This window comes from Erigeron canadensis, chromosome 2 (genome assembly GCF_010389155.1).
Source record: "Erigeron canadensis isolate Cc75 chromosome 2, C_canadensis_v1, whole genome shotgun sequence".
NCBI lineage: Eukaryota > Viridiplantae > Streptophyta > Magnoliopsida > Asterales > Asteraceae > Erigeron > Erigeron canadensis.
In genome coordinates, this window is record NC_057762.1 from 37,731,335 (window position 1) to 37,744,812 (window position 13,478).

At 28.2% G+C, this 13,478-nt stretch overlaps 1 long non-coding RNA gene across 1 annotated transcript; it reads right to left on the bottom strand.

Annotated features, from left to right (window-relative positions):
- Positions 1-10,384: 10,384 nt before the first annotated feature.
- Positions 10,385-13,460, bottom strand: LOC122586377. Its single transcript, XR_006321970.1, has 3 exons — positions 13,284-13,460; positions 12,821-12,892; positions 10,385-10,652 (listed from the first exon to the last, which is right to left on the bottom strand). It is a non-coding gene; the product is annotated as an uncharacterized LOC122586377 (long non-coding RNA).
- Between the last annotated feature and the right edge of the window lie 18 nt (positions 13,461-13,478).

Here is a 13,478-nt window from a genome sequence, read left to right on the forward strand (position 1 = left end):
TCCAAAATTTTGGCAACCAAATTTTAACTATTACTCCAGTACATTTATAATATTATTAATATATTAATATATTAATTAAGATCTTCAAACTAATAATATAAGAATATCAGTAAATAATGTAATATCTAATATCTAAAACTATACATAAAATTATACCTTCTAAATCTTTTTGAAAAGGCAGATCTTCCTCCTTTCATAGTTTCGTATGAAATTTGCAAATTCCGTTTTTATTTATCTTTAATTCTTCTCCTATACGTTATTCATCATCAACAACATCCGTTAGGTTGGTTTTTCCCAACATCTTTTATGTTTATCATTATATCTCATTTCAATTTTGTGTTAACTGTTTTACTTGTGAATATAAGTTTAGCTTTCTGGATGTCTTTTATTTGGTTAGTTTTATCTCATTATGAACAATTTTTTTCTTATGCTTAAAAAACAAGTTATAATTGTTAAAAGTTATTATTAATACATATATAACTAAACAACACGAATAACCTTTTTAAATAGCCGCACATCGTGCGGGAAAAAGACCTAGAATATATATATATATATATATATTCCTAGATCGGTGTATAAGCTTGGAGATCATTGATTTAATTTACTAGAAATAGAAGTTGTCAAATGTTGTATTTGGAAGAATATATAAAAATGACGGTGGTGCTGCTTTGCTGCCAATGTCAAGGAGATGGAGATGAATGTTTTTAATCATGTTTGTATTGTTGTATCTATGGATTTAATGATGATGTCAGGTCTTCAAATGTAGATTATAGACATACTGATATATATTAGATGATGACAGATATCCTGTAATATACGAGTATTGGGGAAAATGACATGGCAATAAAAAATACCTATATGATTAAATAAATAATGTCACATATTTACAAAATACCACATCATCAGTTACACGTGTCACATATTGCTATTTCCGGTAATAAATAATAGGTCATTGCTAAAAATCAAAAGTTTTAAAGATCATTGTTATTTTCGTGAATTGGTCTAAAGGTGTTTTCTATTTTTTGCATTTATCCCCACAAACAAAGATATTTACGGTCAAAATCAGAAGAAAAAAAAAGATTTGACAAGTCAAAATAGGACAATTAAAATGGGACGGAAGGTACTATTTGGGTTTTTCAATAATGATGAGATTATTTATTTTACCCAAACTCAATGGGTTAATATGTTTTTTTAAGCCGTTTCATCGATTTTTTATTGTCTTTAAATTATTTATTTAAAACATAATCTAAATATAAAACTTTTGATAATGTATCTAACAAAAGATTAAATAAATCTTAATTTTGTACTTCATGGTCTTGGATATTTAACATATAAGGTTACTAGATTTTAGGTCCGTGTTTAATACACGGGATTACGAAGTTATCAACATTAGATGTGCATTAATTATGGTTTAAGTTTAAGTTACTATATACGTTAGACTGTGTCCAACACTAGACACAGGATTTACGATATTATCAATATTGGATTTTCATACATTAATTTAATTCATAAAAGCTTATAATTTTGAAGATATATACAGTTCTAAGTGTTATACTTTGCAAGTTGTAATACAATTATCACAGGTTTGTCATGGTCATTATTATCTGAGACATATTGATGAACTGTCTGTCGTAGTCATTACACAAGCCACATGCTACAATAATTTATCTATTATAGAATTTTTCAAAACCAGTTGTACTGATAATGTAATATTTTTTAGAACAACATAACTCTTAATATCATATTATTATCAAAGATAATTAAGAATTAAAATATACACATACTTGTGATCTTGTACTCGACATTCAAGTACATGTAGTTGATCATGATGCGGGTCCATAACACGAATAAGTTTATTTTTAATCACCTGCCCTATGATAATTAGATTACAATTAGAGTTGTTTTTCATATTATTTTATAACAATTAGACTCTTGATTTGAGTGATAATTGTTACTATAAAAATTTAAATAAATACATTTTGTAACCTTTTTAAAAAAAATTAAAAATCATCTCAAGTTGATAGCTAGAAAGAAATATAAATTAATTATTCAGGACTAAAAAGTGTAAATTATTGATAAAAAACAAAAAAGTGCAATTAATGAAACTTTTTCATTTTTACATGTTTTTTTTATGTGTAATGAAAATTACTAAAAAACTTCAAAAAAGAGATGTAACATAATTAATTTTAAAATCTTAATATATTTACATTAAATTTTATATATGTTTAATTAATTAATTTTATATTTACATGACAAAACGTACTATTACTATATATATATATTGAGTATTATTCTATTAAATATATATTAACTATTCTTTTGTTTAATATACGTTAACTATATTATTTGTTTATTATATTAGAAATATTGGTTAAAAAGGGTAAATTTGTGATGAAAAATAAAACAAATGTAAATTAAAGTCAAAATTAAAAACAAAAGTCAACTATAATAAATTGATGACTGTAATTGGTTAATAATCTATTAATTCAATTGTCTTTTAGTATATATAAAGATATATATATATATATATTATATTTATAAAGAAGATAATAATTAAGTTAATTGAATTTTTTTATATAATGAAGATAATTATTAAGTTAAGTGAATTCCGTAGAATTAGTAAGGAGGTTAGAAGAATCAAAAATAAAAATAAAAATAAGGACGTGAATAAAGATTTAGATCTTAAATATGTTTGTTTTGATATGTTATAATTAGATAAACTCCATGTAACTATATTATTATTAATTAATTAATATTTAGAATTGAGATAGGAATGGATCTTTTAAACCGTATATATTTAATTATGTTAATTAATTTATAAAACTATTTATGACATCAGCAAATTTAAATTATAAGAAATCAAGCATAATGAAGATAATTATTAAGTTAAGTGAATTCCGTAAAATTAGTAAGGACGTTTAAAGAATCAAAAATAAAAATAAAAATAAGGACGTGAATAAAGATTTAGATTTTAAATATGTTTGTTTTGATATGTTATAATTAGATAAACTCCATGTAACTATATTATTATTAATTAATTTATATTTAGAATTGAGATATGAATGGATCTTTTAAACCGTGTATATTTAATTATGTTAAATAATTTATAAAACTATTTATGACATCATCAACTTTAAATTACAAGAAATCAAGCTTTATGATTGGTTAATAAGCTATTAGGTTTCAAAAATTAGTCATATTATTTGTTTGGATTAACAGTTTTAAAGATTGTTAATAACACACACAAAAAAAAAAGACAAAAAGAAAAAGAAACATATATGAAAAATATCCGTGAATTTAATGAAAAAACAATTTTTTTTTTCTATATGTTAATATTAAAATTGAAACCTATAGCAACTTGTATCATGTATAACTGAAATAAATTCAAACACTTTATTATTTTTAGATTATTTGTATGATATAAAGTCAAACTCTGTATAGAAAATTTAGTAAAATCTATATATATATATTAAAATTAATCGAGCCTTATGAAGCACCTTTTAAAGTTAAAGTTATGCTAAAAATTTGCCATGTAGGATTTATCCTATATGACAACTCTATATTTTATTTGTATATATCTATTTAATTTAAATACATTTGAATTAATTAATTAGGTAAAGGTTATATCAAATAAATATTACAATATATTTAATATTTATTTAAAAACTAAATAATAACTCCATCCGATATATTTTTAGAATTATATTAAACTTTGATAAGATAGTCTATAAGATATTATGCATTCAAAATCAAGACGTGTTGTTTTATTATTTTTCAATTTATGGTCAAGTCTAAGTATAGTAACTTACTCGATTTTAGACTGTGTCTTGTCAATATTGAATCATCATACATTTAAGTCATAAAAGCTTATAATTTTAAAACTATACGGTTATAAGTTTTATACTTTGCAAGTTTTAATACAATAATCATAGGTTCGTCACTGTCATTATTAGCCGAGACATATTGATGAAATTGTTTGTCGTAGTCATTCCACAAGACACATGCTATAATAATTTCTCTATAATAATTTTTTTTTGAAACTAGTTGTACTCATAATGTGATATTATTATGAAAGATAATTAAGAATTAAAATATAACACGCATAGGTTTATTTTCAATCACATGTCCAATGATAATTAGATAGCAATTAGGATTGTATTTTCATATTCTTTGATAACAATTAGAATTCTAGAATTGAGTGACAATTGTAACTTCAAACATTAATACGCAAAAATAATATATAAAAAGGAGAAAATTATGTACCTTTTTGATTGAGAGATAAAATGAATCTTGAATGAAGTTCATATTGATTTGGATTCAATATTCATGTAACCTTCTGTTGTAAATCGTGGTTTGTTTTGTGATCGTTCCATGTTTGTGATTCCTATCGTATTTTGGATAAAGATATTGTATATCGTCATCAATTATTATGTTTGGAATATGTATCTAGAGTTCAAATTGTATTTATATTGAATATTAAACTAAATATTTATATTTATATTTTATACAGATCTAATCTAATATTTGTTAATAAGTCATTCGATTTTGAAATAATTTTTTGTAGACAATACTTCATATGTCGAAATCTTTTAAGATAATTATATGATTGTAAATTTAAAAAAATTCTCTCAAGTTATGGTTAAAAATAAATATAAATCAAGTATTCGAGGCTAAAAAGTGTAAATTATTAATAAAAATAAAAAAAATGTAAATTAATGAGACTTTTTTTTATAAATTAATATAATATAAATACTAATATAATAATATATTTGGATAATGATTATTAAGATTTTTAATTTATAGTTAATTTAAATGATGACATAAGCGATAGTCAATTTGATAAAATTAAACGATTTGATTGATTAATAAGTCATTAATTCTATATATTAAGATTAAGATTAAGATAAGTTATTTTATTATTAATATTTATACCGTAATAGTTAGGTTACAAACAACTAATATGTTTTTTTATTTGTATTCGCCTAACCATAAATATAAAGAACACATTAATATTATGCTAACTAAACCAAATTTGATTAATTATCAATATCAATATTAATAGTTTTGATAAATTAATTAAACTGCCGCACATCGTGCGGGTAAAAACCTAATTAAGTATATAAAAGGAAGAAAATGATTTGTTTTAATGAAATTATTATAGAAAAATCTTTGGGGACCATATATCTTTATTGCCTGCAATGTCATGTCATACGATTCAATGGTTTGTCCCTCGTCATTTTGTTTCCATCTATCGTTTAGAATTATTTGCTAACCAAATTTGTTGTGTGACATGTTGAGCTCTTTTCTAAATACAATAGAGAATCAGAATACCAAATGGAACCTTTCAAAGTTAATTAAACATAGATATCATAATCATAACAGAAATATTTTAAAAATTAACAAAAGGAATTTTGTTCGAAGTAGAGCTTTTATGAGTTTTTAGGAATTTGAATTTGTGATTTATAAATTAAATCTTATAAGCTTGTTTAGCACATAAAAATTTAAAACCTTTTGAAGAAAAAAGAAAAGCTCTTATACCCAAAACTAGTTTGGAGCTCTTATAAAATAAGTAAGAGTTAATTGCAGGATTCGTCCTTGTGGTTTACCCATTTTAATGGTTTACATCCCCGTTAAGTCTTTTTAAACAAATCAGTCCAAACTTGTCATATTCTTTGCAAGTTACGTCCATGTGGTTAACGACGTTATTATTTAGCCGTTAAGTCGACGCACATGAGCTGCACGTGAGGGCAGTTTTGTAATCTGCCACTCACAAATAACTTTGTAATTGCACGATTCGTCCATGTGGTTTGTCCATTTTAGTGGTTTACATTCCTATTCTAGAATTTTCGTGGAATAGATCCAAAGTAGGCAAATGTGTTGCATGTTCCATCCCTGTGGTTGATGTCGTCAAATTTTTTACGTTAAATGGGATCACATACCACAAACCAAGCTGTTCTGAAACTCAATCGCGGACCGCCACTGATTGATGCGTGTCTATTACCCGAACAACTACTTTGTATGTTGTTTACTTATATAGATATATATATATATACACTTATGGGATTTTATGAATTTACATATACATATTAACATATATACCCAGTATATATATATATATATATATATATTTATAGGATTCTGGGCTTTTTGGCTTTATACGTGGATGTGTATTAATATGCAGTTTCTTTTTGTTCGAGCCTTAACAACCTAAATATCACAAGAATTAACTTCATTAATAACTAGATGAGAAGGAAATTGAATAAAGAGGAATTTGGTGATTTGTGAAAGATAGGTGAAAATAACGAGGAAAGAAAAACTGAATTGATTTTGGTGGAGTCGTAAGAAGTAAGAAAGAGAAAAAGAATATGTGTAAGATTGGGTAGAATGTACGAAAATACCTTCACATGTGTGGCACGTGATTCCATTTAACGGAAGAAAATTGACTACATCAACCACAGGGATGGAACATGCAACAAATTTGCGTACTTTGGATCTATTCCACAAAAATTCTTGAGTAGGGATGTAAACCACTAAAATGGACAAACCACAGGAACGAATCGTGCAATTACAAAGTTGTTTGTGGGTGGCAGATTACAAAACTGCCCTCACGTGCACCTCATGTGCGTCGACTTAACGGCCAAATAATAACGTCGTTAGCCACAGGGACGTAACTTGCAAAGAATATATGACAAGTTTGGACGGATTTATTTAAAAAAATATAACAGGGATGTAAACTACGAAAATGGGTAAACCACAGGGACGAATCCTGCAATTAACTCAATAAATAAAAAAGAATAAAAAAGGTTTAAAGTAAATTTATTGTATTTGATATTTAAAAGTTCTATTTGAATGCCATCTAATGTCATTTTTTAAATTGCAACACGAGTTACTTTGGCAAATACTTTAATATATATGAATCGTATGCTCGTGTAATGCAGCGGCTATAGTGATAGCGGCGCGGGGTGACGACGACGGTGGTGGTGGTGACGGGTGGTGGGGGCGGCAATTATGGTAAATGTAAAGGTAACTGATGTTAAAAAAAATAGTGTAGGCATATTAGGTAGTGATTTTAAATTTAATGAATAAAGTAAAAGGGTATTTTTGATAGTTTGGATTTTGGAATTGTAGTTTGAGATTTGAGGAGAGGGTTCCTATTTTATATAGAAGTATAGATATAGATAAAAACAAAAAAACAAAAAAAAAACACTCAGTTACAACTTGACTTCTAATAATTTTTCTTTTATTTTTAGTTTCAAGCCTTAATTTATGTCTATCTATATCTATAATTTTATACTACTCTATAAAGTAAACTACCCATTCCCCTTTAAGTAGTTAAAATTTTGAAATGACCATATTACCCTTTTCATAGATCCTCCAACCCTTAGAGAACTAAATCCATCTTACATCAATTAATTTAGATTCACCATCATGTCATCAGCACCGTCACTGTCGCACATCGCCGCCGCCACTACTGTCGTCGCCACACCTTCATCGCTACCACCATCACCGCCGCATCGCACAAACATCTGTTTAATTCTTGTTAATACCAGCTTATTTTAAAGTATTTAACAATTTTGTTGCACAATAATATGATAAAGTACGACCATGATAAAGACACGAAATCTTTCTTTTTTTTTTTTATTTTTTGCCTGTGGCCTTTTGTTTCATATCTTTTACAAATATTAAAAAGTTTCTTTCAATCCATCCTAATTTTGATTAGATTCCTTCTCATGTGTTTGTGATAATTCTGGAAAAATCTTATACGAGTGTCTACTCTTAAATTATGATCACTATTGGAAATAGGATACCGAATGAGAGTTCTTCTTGTCTACTCGTATATGCCATTGTCAACATAGGTTTTGATGTTAGAAAATGTGACAATTCAAGAAGATGGCAGGAATGATCTGACGTGACCAACTATTAGGGATGTGAATGATCCGCTTTGTACAATTTTATCCTATAATCTCAGCAAAAAACAACACATACGGTTTAATGATTTTTTAACCCAATCGGTCCAAATTGTTATGTCAAATTAAACCAACTAAAACCAGTTAAATCGGTTTGGTTTAGACGGTTCAACGGCTTTTCATTTTTCTGAAATTTAAAATATAAAAGTGTATAGTAATCCGAAACATTTTAATAGGCATTATATAAAAGGTTGAGTTATTGTTGGTAATTTTAAGAGTAAGTTGTTAGAGAGGTAGATTGTTGAGGACAATCTTTGTATTTCAAGATCTTAATTAAGACAAGAGGGACAGTTCTCTTTATAAGAGATCATAGATTTGTTCCTACCGTTTCCTTTCAACTAAGTAGTTGATAAAATTAATTTATTCACAATTAACATCCACCTATAATGAAAGTAGAGGTAAACACTAAATATCTACTATATTGATTTTACTATTGTATAATTGAAGTAAAATCTCAATGGTATTTCAGTCTTTCTACGAGGGTCTTGGGTCTGGAGAGACCCAGGTTCGAGTCTTGATGGGCAGGATACTCTTGTAAATTGTTATGTCGTTTGGCGGATTAGTAAGAGGTTTTTTTGTTGGAACCACGTTAGTGTGACCGTCACTGGTTGTTTATCATTCCTGATATGATACTTGACGATAACTGAAATCCCTATGTCTAGGAAATATATGATGGGCGTATTTAGTCTTAAAGACATACTATAGGGTTTCCCATTAGGTGATTGAAACTAAGAGGACTAATGCCTAATGGTGCACACATTAACCATCAAAAGGGTTGAATGTGTAAATACTTTCATTATAAATAGAGAGTCATAAACCCTAAGTTAAGATTAATCACATACTAATTCTCTACCTTAAATTCGTGTGTTTTCCTTAGGTAAATTCGTGCATTAGCTTCTAGCCGGATTTCTCATTTTATTATTAATCAATTATCTTGTTTTGGGAACCTGATATCAATGGTGAGTATTTTCCCTTGAATCAAATCATGTTTATTTCAAAATTTCTCCTTCCATGGTTCCTTAAAAAATTCAAATAACATCTTGCTCAAAATACATAGGTGCCGATAAGTGAGTGAGACGAACAAACTATGAGGATTCGAACGTTAAAAAATACATATTCTTAATGCATTTTATACAATGTTAGAAAGATCCTTAAAATGTGTGTTTCTATAGTAAGATCTACTATAATAAAGGTTAATAACAAGTAAAATAGGTTTAGGGGGTGCTTGGTTGAAGCTAAGGAATGAAAATGGAAAAGGCAAAAGGAATACTAAGGAATATAATGAGCATTCCTTTGTATTTCATTTATCATTAATGTTGTTTGGTTTATAAATAAAACTATTTTTTTAAATAAATATATATGAAATATTAATGTATACTTTATTGATTATGTATATACAGTACAAATTATATTCTATACGTGTTTAATTTTAAATTTTGATGAAAATATTGGTTATTTTAAAATATATAAATAAGTCCTATTATATTTGTATACATTTTATAAATGTGTTATATAAAGTAAATGGAGTAACCGTATAAAAATGTGGAAGGAAGTTACAAAAATAATGGTTATTTAGTGGGGTATTGATTACTTAGTTTTATAACCCTCAATTTATTGGGTAACGAGGGTTTAAATACCCGTGCTACGCACGTCGTGTTTTAAATATATTGTTTGCAGGTATTTTGTTGCCGGTTTTCTAAATAGCTAATTAAAGTTGTCTCATAAAACCATGTAACTTCTTTAACGCCTGCTTAACATATATGTGCAAGTAGATGTAGCAAAATGGGTGGTCAGGCAGTTGTGTAATGAGGTCAAAACAGATACGAGTAGCAACACTAGCTTTAGCGGGGGTTAAAAGTTAAACATGTTAGGTTGACTCGTTAAAATTACTTTCCATTTTATGGAAGAAGTTATTGTGTTAAGTATTGGGAAATGCTATATACAACCCTAAGGGCTGTATTTAACGTGCATAAAAGAACTTGCACCTTCCATATTCAAAGCTCACCCCCTGATTTTCATGGTAAATGTACAAATAATTTATGCACTTTAAACAAACCCCGTATTGGGAAATCAAACACCCAGTACAAAAACTATGTTATTATACTTGCCTTTTTAACTTAAGAGGTTGTTCCGTTGTAGCCATAAAGTACACTTACGGTGACTAAACACCCACTACGACCTATTCACTTAAAACTGATAAACCATAATACAAATCAAACAATTTATACATAAAAAAGTATAAATTGCATCTCTCTGCAAGAAATGCAGACCCCTACATTAGTCACGACTGCACAAACACTAATTTTCTAAATCTCCATATCACCAAAGTAATTGCTATTACTACAACAACTAACAATGTTTCTACAGCAACATGTATAATTCCCTTATCAGAACATTATTCAACAACATATGCATCCATTTATAGGGGAATTCGCATAAGCATCCAACCAAATCTAAGACCGTTTTCAAGCGAATACACATTTACAACAAAAGATTAACTCATAACTTACCGGAGGGAAAAGTAAATGAGCTGTACATGTCTCATACACTTCAGGCCCATCATTAGTTACATTAAGATCACAAACATTATTTGTTAGATCCCCAAGTGCCGTCAATTTTTGCAGTCACAGATATGTCTGTCAAATTCAGTATAGCTCCAGCTTGCATCGTTTTCGATTCCCACAACTACACCATAACAAAATAGAATAATTACAAATGAGAGTCTTCCAGTTTATTTGCTTATCATTTTTTCCATTATTTATGCTTATCTCGAGGTGAAATAAGTTGTGTTTACCAAGCACCACCAAATGATTATCCATATTTTTATCTATACTATCATAGAAAGCATTTACCCCACCCTCATTTTGAAATTAAAGAGCTCTTAAATGCAATGCATTACCATATGACACATCACCATATCCTGGTCTTCCCTGTCTTCTTACATCACCATTCTCCCTTTGATCACATCGCCAGCCAAAAAAAACCCATCCAAAATCCGGGTCAATAAATAATGAAAAACCGACTCAAAAACCAGTTTAAACCATTTGTCGCCTTTCACATTGCAATATATATATATATATATATATATATTTGCTAAACAAAAGCATAGTTTAACCAAAATGAACTCATAACTATTACATGTTACTGTTTTTTTGTAGTACTCACTTCAACAGCATCTTTTCTTTTTAAGTGAACAACTATTTTGGGACCCAAACCATATTGTCCCATTACCCAGCCATGAACCACTCATTTTGCAACCTCTACTCTATCTCACTTCCTACTTCAAATATATTGAATATTTGTGTGTAGGAGATAAAATAAGACAAAAATTTGAGATATATAACATTTAACGTCCTCAATTTGATTTCTCACTTTATCTTTAGGCTTGCTTATCTGTTTAAATATACTATTGTTCCTTTTCTTCCAAATCAAATAGGACACATGCAGCTAATGATATCCTTTGAACTATATGACACAGTCTTTGGGCACTTAGAGTTAGTAAACCATTCCACAATGTCAGTCCAAATGTTCAATTATCAAGAACTTCCACACCATTTTTTTTCCCAGGCGAGATAAATTATGCACAGAAACGTGAAGTGCATGAATTTGCATTTACTAAGGCCAGTGAAGTATGGAGAAATCGACATTAAGTAACAGTTAGTATTAGCTTGAGCTTTATAATAATTCCAGATGTTACCACTATCACCATCGTATATAAACTGATGATATAGTTTAAGATGATTGGCAGATCTCATCGCAATTTTCACGGGACACGTATCTCAATCTTTAAGGATCGTTTAAGAAAACTACCTGAAGAACTATAGATGTGTGTTCATCAATCAGTATATAAGAAACTTATAGAATGGCTCAAGTCTTTCAGGTTTGATCTGAATACTTTTATCCAATTTTAGATTAAATAAAAAAACAATGCACTAAATATGACTACAAAGTTATAATTGTAGTCTAATTATTTATGATAAAACAACTTAAAAGGTTGTATGAGAACAACAAATAATCCATAAAGAAAAAAAAAACTCAGTTCTACATAGCTTAAAATGTGTCCTAAAAAATTAAATCTAATTCTTTATTCTCTACATTTGAAAATGTTCCACTTATTTATATCATCACATGGTTATTTTTGTATATATAAGTATGAAAGTTTTTTATAGCGCATTTTTATGCATTTGTAAATATGATAAATTCCTTTAATATTCTGTACAGAGATTTAACATTATTGTTGTGGGTGTTCGCTAAAGAATAAAGATACACTTTACTCTACTCCAGGTTCATTTGACATGTTCTTATTAGAGAATCAAAATATTGTACTAAATATGCTCAATTAAGCAAAGCAAACTTCACCTTTAAGGGGCTTCTTATCATCAAAAAAATTGAGTTACAATGTAGATAACACCTATAGCGATAAAAATTGAACTTCTCCTGGAAAATAAATACACATTAATGAACCAACAAAAAGGTATCCAAACGAAAGCTATTAAGCTGGAAGGTACATGAGTTAAGACTTAGTTGACACTACAAAAAGCAACTCATACGTGTATTCCTTAATAACTTTGATTGATACGAAGAGACCTAAGATAACAAAGTTTATATGTTTGGAGGTCAATTAATCACTTTCATAAAAGTTGCAACGAAACCGATCATCAAATGCTACATTTATCAATTTAGCTCATCTTTTAGCATAATTTCAAAGAAAGTCTACTTCCATGTGGCCACATATATTACATTGAATGAAGTTATTGCAGAATTTAAAAGAAAGCATACTCCATGTAGCATAATTTAAAAAGAAAGTTTTATATAATATTACATTGAATCAACTTATAACAGATTCCACTTACTCTTGCTCTAGAAGGTCATTCGCTTAATTTTATCTGGTGTTAGCTCCCTTTATAAACATCATCCACCGTCATCTAGCAAGATAACATGTAAAAAGTCATAATAATGATAGATTCAACAAGAACGCCATAAACTTAGTGACAAGATATAGTTAATCAATCTGAAATGCATGTTCTTTTAATACCTTCTTCGGATTCGGTTTTGCATATCTTTATTCATGGTATCCTTGCTAACATAACCGAATAAGAAACATATGCCCAACAATTATTGGATAATAGCAGAAAGTGAGGGATGTTTTACCTTGCTTTGTTAAAATTCAGAACAAAAATTGTTGATATGGTTGTTTGAAAATTGAGATTAACATAAATGTTTCTAATATATAATTTGCTTTTTCATTCCATGATCCAAACGTAGTAATGAATAAAACATACAACATGAATATATTTAAACTTTTTAGAGGCAAACCAGAAGCTTCTGTTGCTGCAACTTGACCATATTTCTCCATCTTTCTATTTGGATAATTACATTTAGACCAGAAGCCACATTCTTGTAGTATTAGAGATCAAGATCAGTCCTATCCCAAGTTCCAATTGTGGAAAAGCCCTAGAAATCCCCAATACAAATATAAATAATAAAAAATCCAATGATCAAAAAGGAAAA